The sequence below is a fragment of the Hyla sarda genome, chromosome 1 (genome assembly GCF_029499605.1).
Source record: "Hyla sarda isolate aHylSar1 chromosome 1, aHylSar1.hap1, whole genome shotgun sequence".
In the NCBI taxonomy this organism is placed as follows: Eukaryota; Metazoa; Chordata; class Amphibia; order Anura; family Hylidae; genus Hyla; species Hyla sarda.
The window spans coordinates 375,302,293-375,315,249 of record NC_079189.1 but is presented as its reverse complement, the minus strand read 5'-3'; positions in this window follow the sequence as shown (position 1 = coordinate 375,315,249).

The window sequence follows — 12,957 nt, the reverse complement described above, 5'->3', positions numbered from 1 at the left end:
ATGGTGTTTGGCAGTATTATAATAATACTTTTTTCATATAGAGGATCAGAATCCGCTGACATAGTGAGGAGCCGTCTGGGCATCAAGTTCTTCAGCGAGAATATTTAGCTGGACCCGGTGGTATGTACCATCTGAATTAGATAAGGAAAGACTATAGAGAAGACGTCACCTGTAGTCACTGATATCATTCTATATTGTCCTGACTGTCCCATCAGAGCGGTAGTCACTTGTAAGTTTTGCAGTAATGATGGGTTAAACAACAACTCCCAGCATAACCTCACCACTACTTAGGTCATACTGGGAGCTGTAGTTTTAAATGGTAAAAACTTCTTTAGCGATTTCTCATTCTGTGGCAATTGGTGTATTTCATTATTATACTGGATACATTTAATAATATTGTAAGTTCTGTAAGCAACACCTTATTTTCTGTCTGCCAACGCAAAATTCTCTAATAGTGCCCCTCCCGAGACTAGACTCTGGATCCGCCCCTGAGCTGGCGGAGCTCTGAAATACACGGCGATGCCACCCGCTTGTTCCGAGGGTGTTGACAGGGGGTTCTTCTTACTACTGCCCTTATTTCTGCCTCCCATAGTACGGTAGGTGCCTTAGAAGTAGTCGCCTTGCCAGAGCTCTCACGCCGCACGTCTCATCTCCAGCACGCCGAGCCACGCCCCCGTGTATGAGTTTTTATGAGTAATTATTGGGTTTAACTTTGTTTCAATAAAAAAATATTTTGCATATAAGTTTCGTTTTTACATTTTTTGGCTTATCTTATATTGGATTTGTTATGGTTAAAAGTCATGTTTTGTTGATATTTTGAGGTGCTGGTCTAACCTACTTTTTTTGGTATATGTATTATTTTGTAGGTCCTCTATTATTATGGATTTTCGCAGCAGAGATACCAATTGGCTATCCAAAGTACCTGATATTTTTAATGATCCTGAGAAGGGTAAGACGCTTGGAACCCAAGGAGATTTCCTGAGAGAACAAAGAAAGCTCAAGGACCTATTGTTCAAACGGACTAAAACCTGGTGGAACAAAGTGTCCGAGAGGTTTGAGGTACAAGTTTTCCCTTCCTTTCCATGGGTGATGTGGAATTATGTCTTAGATGGGAAGAAACAATCAAAGCATGTTCAAAAATATTTTGGGAAATTTGAAAAGGGTGGGATCAGAAAAACTTGATGAAACTGGAAGGCCAGATTGAGACTATACAGGAGAATTTGAAATCCATTTTGAATGTTGAACAAAGAGAGGTGCAACTGATTATAATAGTAAGAAAGTGTACAGATGGCAGCAACAACAGAACAACCTAACAAGATCCAATTCCCTCATGTCTGTGGTGAGTGACAGTTCTCAAAGTTCGCAGAACTCTGTGGCAAGTTCTAATAATACCAAATGGAGGCGTTGGGATAATAATCGTAACACAAATAAACACAAACAACAACCGGATTCTGATCAACAAGGAGATGCCGAGTTAAAGGTAATCAATTTATCTAATATATCACTGGCCTCTGATCAGATAGGGGTCCTATCTTTGGGATTGACATTCAGTCCAGCTGCTAATTTCGATAGATTTATGGCAATTAAAGATATATTCTTGTTTGCGAGAAAGCTTATTTTGAAAAAAACACTTTTCATGAGCTAGTGTGCCTCCTTTTTTTACAGCCGAAATGGAGTTGGAAGCGATCTGGGCGCTAGAAGAACTGCTTATGGAACAGAAACAAAATGGGGAAATTGGTAAGTGACTATCTTGTATTTCCAAAAAATCAACGGCATTCCCACCTCTATCAATGAGTACTCCTGTGGAAATGTTTGTTAAATTAGTTGTGGAAGAACTGAACAAGATTCCTACCGATCGGAAGTATGACAATCTGACGAGGGGTCAGGGATTGGCCCTGACACAACTCAGTAAAATGAAAGGTGTAGTGTTTAAGCCAGCTGATAAAGGTGGTAATGTTATAGTGTGGCCTGTAGAGAAATATGAGGCCGAGACATTTCGCAAGCTGAATGATCCAAATTTTTACAGAAAATTACAATCTAATCCTTTGACCAGATTTCAAAATGAGTTATTTGAAATATTAGAAAAGGCATTTGAAGAAGGGATTATCACTAAAAAAAAGTCTTGGATGTGTTAAAAGTGATCAAACCAATTATACCTACACTTTACTTGTTACCGAAGGTTCACAAAAACATGATGGAGCCACTCGGATGTCCTATTGTGTCTGGACGAGGTGGTTTGTGTGAACCCATTTGTAGATTGGTGGTTCATTATTTACAGCCCTGTGTTAAGGATTTACCCTCGTACATTGAAGACTCGGGGGAAGTATTACAAAGATTGGATGGTATTGTACTGGAACAAAATATGTACCTGATTACATGTGATGTGGAATCCTTGTACACATGTATCAATCATGTTCAAGGATTGGGAGCTTGTCAACACTTTCTTTTGATGAGGGGTCTAGATCCCCCGCTTTTGGAGTTATTGATGCACTTACTGGAGTTCATACTTCATAACTTTTTTCTCTTTAAGGAACAATTCTACTTGCAGACGAGAGGAGTGGCAATGGGGGCGACATGTGCCCCCTCGTATGCAAATTTATTTTTGGGGAAAATGGGAAAAACAAGTGCTCACACATGAACCATCGGCAAATGGACAGGTGATTGCCTGGATGCAATTTATTGACGACCTTATTTTTATATGGCAAGGTACGTCTCAATCATTGCAAGCATTTCTCCAAGACTTGAATCAGAATGACAACAATATACGATTAGCATACACCATCAGTCAAGAAATGACTGAATTTCTTGATTTAAAAGGAGAAACAGGACTATTACATATGACAATACTCCGTAAAGAAATGCCCTTCTACATACAAAGTCATCTCATCCATCCCATACAATATGAGGGATCCCATATGGACAGTTCCTGAGAGCGAGAAGGATTTGTGATACCAAAAGACAGACATTCCGATTAGAAAGGAGATTTCTCAGTAGAGGCTACTCACCTGAAGTGGTTTCAAGAGGCTGTGCACGGTCCAAGGCAGCCAATTGTAATCAGTTATTAGTACCCAAAATCAGAACACAGGAACAGAATGAGGTGAGAATCATCACTGTGTACCATACAAGGGTGGAATGATATGGTTCGGCACTTTGAAAAATTTTGGCCCATTTTATCCCAGGATCCAGACATTAGGGGATTCATTACCCCTAGACCACTAGTAACAGCTAGACAGAGTTAAACCCTACGAGATAGCCTGGTCAGAGCCAAGCTGGACGGAGTAAAACCCTATGAGACAGCCTGGTCAGAAGTCATTATTTTGTACCCAATCAATATATTTTCTCTTCACAGGGACCGAGATTGAGTTCGGTACCCTGTGGGAATTGTTCGGTATGTCCCCAAATTGAAAGGATCAACACTTTATGGATTCCAGCAAGACCAAAGAATACGGAATTGTTCATCATATTAACTGTAAGTCCACCACAGTTATTTACTATGCGACATGTCCTTGCGGACTGATATACATTGGGATGACAAGAGAGCTACACATTAGCATACAAGAGCACATGAGAGACATTAGGGCAGCCATGAAGATAGACATTTTTGATAGAGAAGGAATGCAAAAACTCAAACCGATCCCTAGACAATTCAGAACCCATCATAATGGAATTGCAAAACTATTAAAATTTAGAGGGATTGATCGTATTCACTTGGGATCAAGAGGAGGAGATTCTAAGAAAAAGTTGGAGCAAATTGAGTGCAAATGGATTTGTATACTAAAAACCATTATGGACATTTATCAAGGGGTTTAGTCAGGTTTTCTTTACTATAATTGTCGCAAAATTGTCGCAACTGCGACTACACGCTTTTTCGTGCGACATTTTGACTGGAAAGCGAGAAAAGCAAGTTTTCCTAAATTTTACTATGAAGTAATAATTTTAAAATGGACTACGGGTAGTCAGGTATTTATTAACTGCGACAGTCGCAACTGCGCAAAAAAAAGTCGCAACAGCGTTAAAAATTGACTAAATTTACTCCAGCTCAAACATGGAGCAGAAAAAGCTACTACCAAAGTAAAAAAGGAAAAATTGCTTACGTGAAAGAAAATTATCAACAGCCTGAAAGCAGTTGATAAATACGTCGCACATAAGCAAAACAAAAGTAAGGAAAAAATTACTAAAAAAAGGAATACATAAGCAAACATTGATAAATGTCCCTCCATGTCTCCACCAGGTCTCAATGAGCATCTTGGGTTCTCATGCTTTCCATAGTCCACCATTCTCAGGTTTTTTAACTTTATTTATTAATTTCTTATTGTATAGGTGGGGGTGTGTTGAGGGGTTTATAATATTTATTATAATTTACTAATGATTACATTTTCTTCATATGTTTTTAAGTATTTTAATTTATGATCCCTTTGGCTAATGAGAGATGGGATTTTTCATTTCGGACTTAACAGCAAACTCGCCAGCATTCATATGGAGGAAAAAAGATCAACAAGAAACAAGATCAATTTTATATTTCATGTAACTTTTCACATTTTGTTTGTTTGTGATTTGCTGTGTTTTTGTGCATCACATTCACACTTATTTTTTCACACTTCAATTTTTATTCATTTTTTCACTCATTAATTAATTCACACTTTCATATATATTTCTACACATAATTGATGAATTTGCACTTTTTATATCTATATATTTTCACATTCACTCATACACTTTCACTCATACACTTGGAATTTGCGGCCAATCTCTCACTCTTATGTTCATATTTACACACACTTTTTCTTATCATACACATTCACCACATTCTTCACTCACCATTTAATCACCATTTCACACAGGTCTCTTCACATATTTAGTTTCTAACACATTGTCCCTATGTACACATTATCACACAATATTATTTTTCTTATTATGGTAGTAAGGGCGATTTTTCCCTTACTTAAGATGGCGTCGGGTGGCTGTGCGATTCAGTGCGCATGTGTGTCGTGGCTTCGCCGGATTTCACATGGTCGGGCTCCCATGACGGCGCATTATGCACCCTCGCTGGCACTTAGATGGCATGGCATCCACCCACCTCACCGCTCCTGGACAAAGCAGCAGCGAAGCGCGTTGGAGGGTGAAGTGTGGGGGGTTCGGTTCAGTGTTTCAGTACACACTAATTGTGTTTGGGAGCCACTTGTGCATAGGTATTTACTTTGAGGCATGGTGGTTATGATGGGCGATATACTTTGGGTAGACTTATGGTACTAGCAGCAGCAGAATATTGACCTTGTTACCAATGTTATTATTATAGCGGTCATTTTTGTGTCATTTAATTCTGACACTTTATAGTGCTGCATTGATTATAGTCTCTCTAGCCCTTTTATCTAGTGCACCTTATTGCTAGTGCAATATATTTTACACTTGTGCAATATAGTCTCTGTTTACAGCCCTTATTTGCACAGTCTTTCCATGCACCTTACATATGGTACAATAATATACTTGTTTACATGCCATATACTATTCTGATTGAGTCAGCTCTCATGGTCACTGTACATATACATACAGTATTTATTTCTTTTTATGAACTTCTTATTTATTTGCCATATTTATACATCATATTATATGAATTGTTGCCATCATAAAATTTGCTCTGCACTGTGCCCCTCTATGCTAAAAATATATTTGTCACGATTCGGCTGGCAGGAGATGGATCCTCTGTGCCAGAGAGGGATTGGCGTGGACCGTGCTAGTGGACCGGTTCTAAGTTACTACTGGTATTCACCAGAGCCCGCCGCAAAGCGGGATGGTCTTGCAGCGGCGGTAGTAACCAGGTCGTATCCACTAGCAACGGCTCAACCTCTCTGACTGCTGAAGATAGGCGCGGTACAAGGGAGTAGACAAGAGCAAGGTCGGACGTAGCAGAAGGTCGGGGCAGGCAGCAAGGATCATAGTCAGGGGCAACGGCAGGAGGTCTGGAACACAGGCTAGGAACACACAAGGAAACGCTTTCACTGGCACAATGGCAACAAGATCCGGCGAGGGAGTGCAGGGGAAGTGAGGTATACATAGGGAGTGCACAGGTGAACACACTAATTAGACCAACTACGCCAATCAGTGGCGCAGTGGCCCTTTAAATCGCAGAGACCCGGCGCGCGCCCTAGGGAGCGGGGCCGCGCACGCCGGGACAGGACCGACGGAGAGCGAGTCAGGTACGGGAGCCGGGGTGCGCATCGCGAGCGGGCGCCACCCGCATCGCGAATCGCATCCCGGCTGGGGGCGGTATCGCAGCGCACCCGGTCAGTAGATCTGACCGGGGCGCTGCAGTAGCGAGGATGTTGCGAGCGCTCCGGGGAGGAGCGGGGACCCGGAGCGCTCGGCGTAACAATATTTTAATCATCTTATGTGTACGTGTTTTTATGGGTAATTTTGGGTTTAACTATGTTTCAATAAAAATTCATTTTGCAAATAATTTTCGTTTTTAATTTTTTACTTATCTTACATGGGATTTGTCATGTTTTGTTGGTATTTTGAGGTGTTGGTCTAACCTACTTTTTTTGGTACAAGTGGAAAAATCCTGTTTCTGATTGGTTATTTACTCTTCTTGATGGCTTAGTCACTCTGCAAGATAGCGTTCTAGAGACATAGGGCTACAGAAAACCCTCTCCATTCTTACTATATCTGTATTATGATTCGTACCATCTTTCATATACCCAAGAGTTGCTACCTTATAGCCAATTTTTCAGAAAATTTGAAGGAGAGAGGCTATCCAAAAGATGCCTAAGCAAAGACAGAAACCTCAGCCAGAACTCATAAAAAAAAATTGGGTAAAGAGAAACCCATTGCTAATGGAGAAAGCAGTGAATAAACCTTTGATATCACATAGATGCACTAGGACTCTGAAATATGGAACAAATTTAAATCAAGAACTACCACACGAGACTTGGTTAGTAAAACACTATTGACATTTACCGATGTGGAAGATGCTCATTCTGTAAGCAGAAAATAGAAAGTTGAACAATCAGCGTTCAGCTTCCTGCTGTGGAAGGGCCAGTAGGTTGTATGAAAGACGGGGAATAAGGAGCAGTCTGTGAGAGGGGGGCATAAAGATCACTCTATGTGAAAGGGTGCCATTAGGAGCTGTCTGTGTATCAGAAAGTTTATGTGAGAGAAATGAGAACATGGCGAGCAGCTTGTGCTGATACAATACCTCAATGTTTGGTGGCCCAATTTTAACTTTGCCCAGGGCCACAAGGTGGTGTTGTTTCTTAGGGAAAAATATGTCTTAAGGAAAGATGGATACATAATTGCAGGAAGAAGATAAGGAACATATCAATTTACTTTAGTCTCACCAGGACATGTGCCATGTTTGCAGATTTTTGTATTGTATATGTGATTTATTTCAAAACATGATCTAATGATCTCTGTGTTTTTTTTCACCAGGAGTGTACGGTTTTCAATGATACATATATTAACTCTACAATCGAATGCATTCTGTTCCCACAGTGGAAGTGCAGTACAATGAAGTCAGACTGATTTACTATTTTTATAGTACATTAGTCATGTATTGTATACCTTTATCTTCATTGCGGTGCATGTCTCAACAAAGCATTGCTAGCAAGAAAAAACATTGGAAAAATTCTTAGCAGCAGATTGTTTATGACCATCCGTTGATAGATTCAATTTGCCAGCTGCATGTATTTTACATCTAGATGTTAAGAAACAGATGAAGATGTCTCTGCAATGACAAAATGTTATAAATAATAAATTCTGCATTTGAATTGCATTCACCTTAGTAAAGATATTGAAAAACCTTCAAGTTCTGGAACAAACTTTGTACAAAATTCGATGGTTTGCATTGTTTTCTCTTATTATTTTTGATTTTGCAATTGGCATCTTTTTCTGCTGTATACTTTCCAAAACGGTTATTCTAATGCTTTCTTTACTTCCGATTAATAGAGGGACAGTTTTTAGCTTTCAGTGAGCCTAACCTCTTAGCTATCTTAGAATGGCATTGCTTTGTAATCCCTTCAGAACTCAGCATTCCCCTGACATTTCATGTCATATTACAAACTGTGATCAGATAAAAGGCTGCTACCTAGGTAACATATCTATGAAATAGCTTGATCTCTATATAAAGGCTGTCTTGTATCATGCAGTGCATGCCACACTTTTTGATGATTTTATAGATATTATATGGAATAAACAACCGTGTGTTTTGCATGTTCTATATTCCAATATAAAATTCATCCTAGGGAAGACATTAGGCTGGCTATAATCTTAAAGTATATTGTTATTTTTCAAATGTAATAAATAGTAATTTCAACGTGAAACATCAATAATGTAACTTGAAGCTGCAATTAAATATCAGTATTAGATTCCCCAACTATAATGCATCATGGGAATATTTAAAAGCTTTACAGCGTTAATGAAAAACCAGCAATTTCTGCTCCACATTTAACCCATTAACGACGAACGCTGTAAATGTACGTCCTGGTGAGGTGGTACTTAACGCACCAGGATGTACATTTACGTCCTGAGCATAACCGTGAGCATCGGAGGGATGCCCGGATCATGCGCGGCAGGTCCCGGCTGCTAATCGCAGCCAGGGACCCGCCCGTAATGGCGAACACCCGTGATCCTGCGGATGTCCGCCATTAACCCCTTAGATGGCGTGATCAATACAGATCACAGCATCTGCAGCATCGCAGTCACTAAAATGGATGATTGGATCACCCGCAGCGGTGCCACGGCGATCCGATCATCCAGCATAGCAGACACAGGTCCCCTCACCTTGCTCCGCTGCCTTCCGGGAGTCTTCTGCTCTGATCTGCCTTCCCGCAGACCAGAGCAGAAGATGACCGATAACCCTGAGCAGTGCTATGTCCTATACATAGCACTGAACAGGATTAGCAATCAAGTGATTGCTAAAAAATAGTCCCCTATGGGGACTATTAAAGTGTAAAAATAAAAGTAAAAAAAGTAAAAGAAGAAAGTTAAAAAAAATTGAAAAACCCCTTCCCCCAATAAAAACGTTATTTGTCCCATTTTCCCTATTTCACAACCAAAAAGTGTTAAAACATTTTTTATATACATATTTGGTATCGCCGCATGCGTAAATATCTGAACTATTGAAATAAAATGTTAATGATACGGTACGGTGAACGGCGTGAACGTAAAAAAAAAAAGTCCAAAATAGAAGCTTTTTTATAAAATTTTATTCCCAAAAAAATTTATAAAAAATTAATTAAAAGTTTTATATAAGCAAATATGGTATCAATAAAAATTACAGATCACGGCACAAAAAATTTGCCCTCATACTGCCGCTTATTCGGAAAAATGAAAAAGTAATAGGTCTTCAAAATAGGGGGATTTTAAACATACTAATTTGGTTAAAAGGTTTGCGATTTTTTTTAAGCACAACAGTAATAGAAAAGTATGTTATCATGGCTATAATTTTAATCGTATTGACCCAAAGAATAAAGAACACATGTAATTTTTACCGTAAATTGTACGGCGTGAAAACAAAACCTTCCAAAATTATCAAAATTGCGGATTTCTTTTTAATTTCACCACACAAATAGTATTTTTTTGGTTGCACCATACATTTAATGGTAAAGTGAGTGATGGCATTACAACGGATAACTGGTCACTCAAAAAACAAGCCCTCATACTAGTCTGTGGATGAAAATATAAAAGAGTTATGATTTTTTGAAGGCGAGGAGGAAAAAACAAAAACGTAAAAATTAAATTGTCTGCGTCCTTAAGGCCCAAATGGGCTGCGTCCTTAAGGGGTTAAGGACCAAGCCCATTTTTACCTTAAGGACCAGGACAATTTTATTTTTGCATTTTCGTTTTTTCCTCCTTGCCTTTTAAAATCCATAACTCTTTCATATTTCCATCTACAGACCCATATAAGGGCTTGTTTTTTGTGTGACCAATTGTACTTTGTAAAGAAACCTCTCATTTTACCATAAAATGTATGGCAAACCCCAAAAAATATTTTTTTAGGGAGGAAATTTAAATGAAAACCACAATTTTGCACATTTTGGAGGGTTTCGTTTTCACACTGTACAATTTATGGTAAAAAATGACATGCATTCTTTATTCTGTGGGTCAATACAATTAAAATGATACGCATGACTAGATACTTCTATATTTTTGTACCGCTTAAAAAAAAAGCAAAATCTTTTTCTACAAAAGCTCAGTAATCTAAAATCGCCCTATTTTGACCACCTATAACTTTTTAATTTTTTCATATATAGGGTGGTATGAGGGCTCATTTTTTGTGCTGTCATCTGAACTTTTTATCGATACCACATTTGCATATATAAAACTTTTATTTCATTTTTTATAAAAAAAATTTAATAAAATGTGACAAAAAGCAGCATTTTTGGACTTTTTTACAATTTTTTACATTTACACCGTTCACCGTACGGGGTCATTAACGTTATATTTTGATAGTTCGGACATTTACGCAGGCTGCAATACCAAATATGATTATTTAAAAAAATGTACGCTTTTTGGGGGTAAAATGGGAAAAACGGACAATTTTTATTTTTAGTGGGAGGGGATTTTTCACTTTTTTTTTTACTTTTTATTTTCACATTTTTCAACTTTTTTTCACACTTTTTATGTCCCCATAGGGGACTATTTATAGCAATCCTTTGATTGCTAATACTGTTTAGTGCTATGCATAGAACATAGTACTGATCAGTATTATCGGCTATCTCCTGCTCTGGTCTGCTCGATCTCAGACCAGAGCAGGAGATGACGGGAGATGGCCGGAGCCAGGTAAGGGGACCTCCGGCCACCATTACAGATGATCGGATCGCCGCGGCAGCGATGCGGGCGATCCAATCATCTATTTGAATGTGTGCATTGCCGCAGATGATGTGATCTGTACACATCATGGCATCTGAGGGGTTAATGGCGGACATCCGCGCAATCGCAGATGTCGGCCTGCCGTGTATGACGCGGGGCCCTTCCGATGCTCGCGGTCATACACATGACGTAAATGTACGTCCTGGTGCGGGAAGTACCACCAAACCAGGACGTACATTTATGTCCGTGGTCGTTAAGGGGTTAAGGTGCCATGTATAATATTTGTGTTGACAGACACTAGGGCCTGATATAACTGTTACCTCTTTATCTATGATAGCTACCCTCATTATGTGTTATATGTAGCACCGTTCTTCTCAAAAAGGACAGATGGATGTTCTGGATCCTGTAAAGTTTCACGCTCTGGGTATAACTAAAACCTCCTTACCCCAAATAGTTATGGCCAAGCCAGGCTCCTTTTTGGAAAATGTTACATAGCAAACATAAAGCATTACTAAAATTTTAATAAGGTTTTGGCATGTTGTACATTTTAAAAGTTAAGATTGGTTGGGGTCTTGTGCTGAGATGCCCTCCAATCGCGATAACGCACTTCACTCCCCTGCCTTACACTCAATACATGAGATTTGCTCCTTAGACTATAATGGAGCCTTTCACCTCTAATCTGTTGAACTGTGTGATGAGTTTGAATGCATTCCAAGATAGGGGCGATCGTGGGTTCAGTATTATTCACCCCCGCCTGCACCCTTCCCCAGTAAGGCTATGTTCAGAGTAATTGAGTACCTAATTTTGTGGCTGCACAAGAGTACTTGAATGAGGGCCCCACCACTGAGATCCTCTACTAATCCCTAGAATAGAGTTTTGGAATCCACAGATAATTCGTGTGCACAACTGCAGGGGCTAACTTTGAACTGTGCAATTGAAATCCAAAGAGACCAACAGCTGAGTCTGCCTGTTTCTGTCAGCCACACTGTCTTTGAATGGAACCACAAGGAGTATGTTCCATCACAGCTCCATTCAAGCTCCTCCTCACGATAGGCGGGTGCCGTAAGGAAGACTGGGTGGCTTGGATTTCCTACATTAGAGATGAAAGCAAGAACCTTATTTACTGGCTGTCACTTAAACCTGACCCTTTCCCTGCAAAAGTCTACAGAGGGAAAATTTTGGATCTGGAAGCTGTCCAGAGGTTCAGGAGCACTGCCATGCACTTCACAAGGTTATAACTCACAACAGCAACTGGTCTTAGTTCCTCTTCCTCTAGCCTTGTACCTTCTCCTACTTCTGTTCTAGATGTTTCTCTGACTGGACATTTCTGACAAAATATACCAACATCTCTCTCGCTGTATCACCTGTCAGTCTTACAGTTTCTCCTCCAGCTTTCCACCTGCACTGCTACAGTGGTAAGGGAGACTGTGGCATTGGCAAAATCAGCAGCAACTGTTGAGTGCACCTGCTTGGCACTCTCCTGACACCTGGGTGCGGTGTTAAAGGGGTTATCCAGGAAAAAACTTCTTTTTATATATCAAATGGCTCCAGAAAGTTAATCAGATTTGTAAATTACTTAATTACTTCTATTAAAAAATCTTAATCCTTTCAGTACTTATGAGCTTCTGAAGATAAGGTTGTTCTTTTCTGTCTAAGTGCTCTATGATGACACGTGTCTCGGGAAACACCCAGTTTAGAAGCAAATCCCCATAGCAAACCTCTTCTAAACTGGGTGTTTCCCGAGACATGTGTCATCAGAGAGCACTTAGACAGAAAAGAACAACCTTAACTTCAGAAGCTCATAAGTACTGAAAGGATTAAGATTTTTTTTAATAGAAGTAATTAACAAATCTGTTTAACTTTGTGGAGCCAGTTGAAATATAAAAAAAAGTTTTTCCTGGAATACCCCTTTAAACATGATCATGCTGAAATACTGTGAGACAGCAAGAGGTAAAAGGTAAGCCAGGAAAGTAAGCCTGGACTGTGACTGTGACATCATATTACATTGTCTAAAAAATTTTATTATTTTTTAAACTATATTTAGGGTTTTTTTTTTTTTTCATTGGGCCCATGCAACTTGGCAGGAACTTAAAAAGCGACCTTGTTATTTACTATGAAAATTAACCCAGGATCCATTGTGTATATGCATTG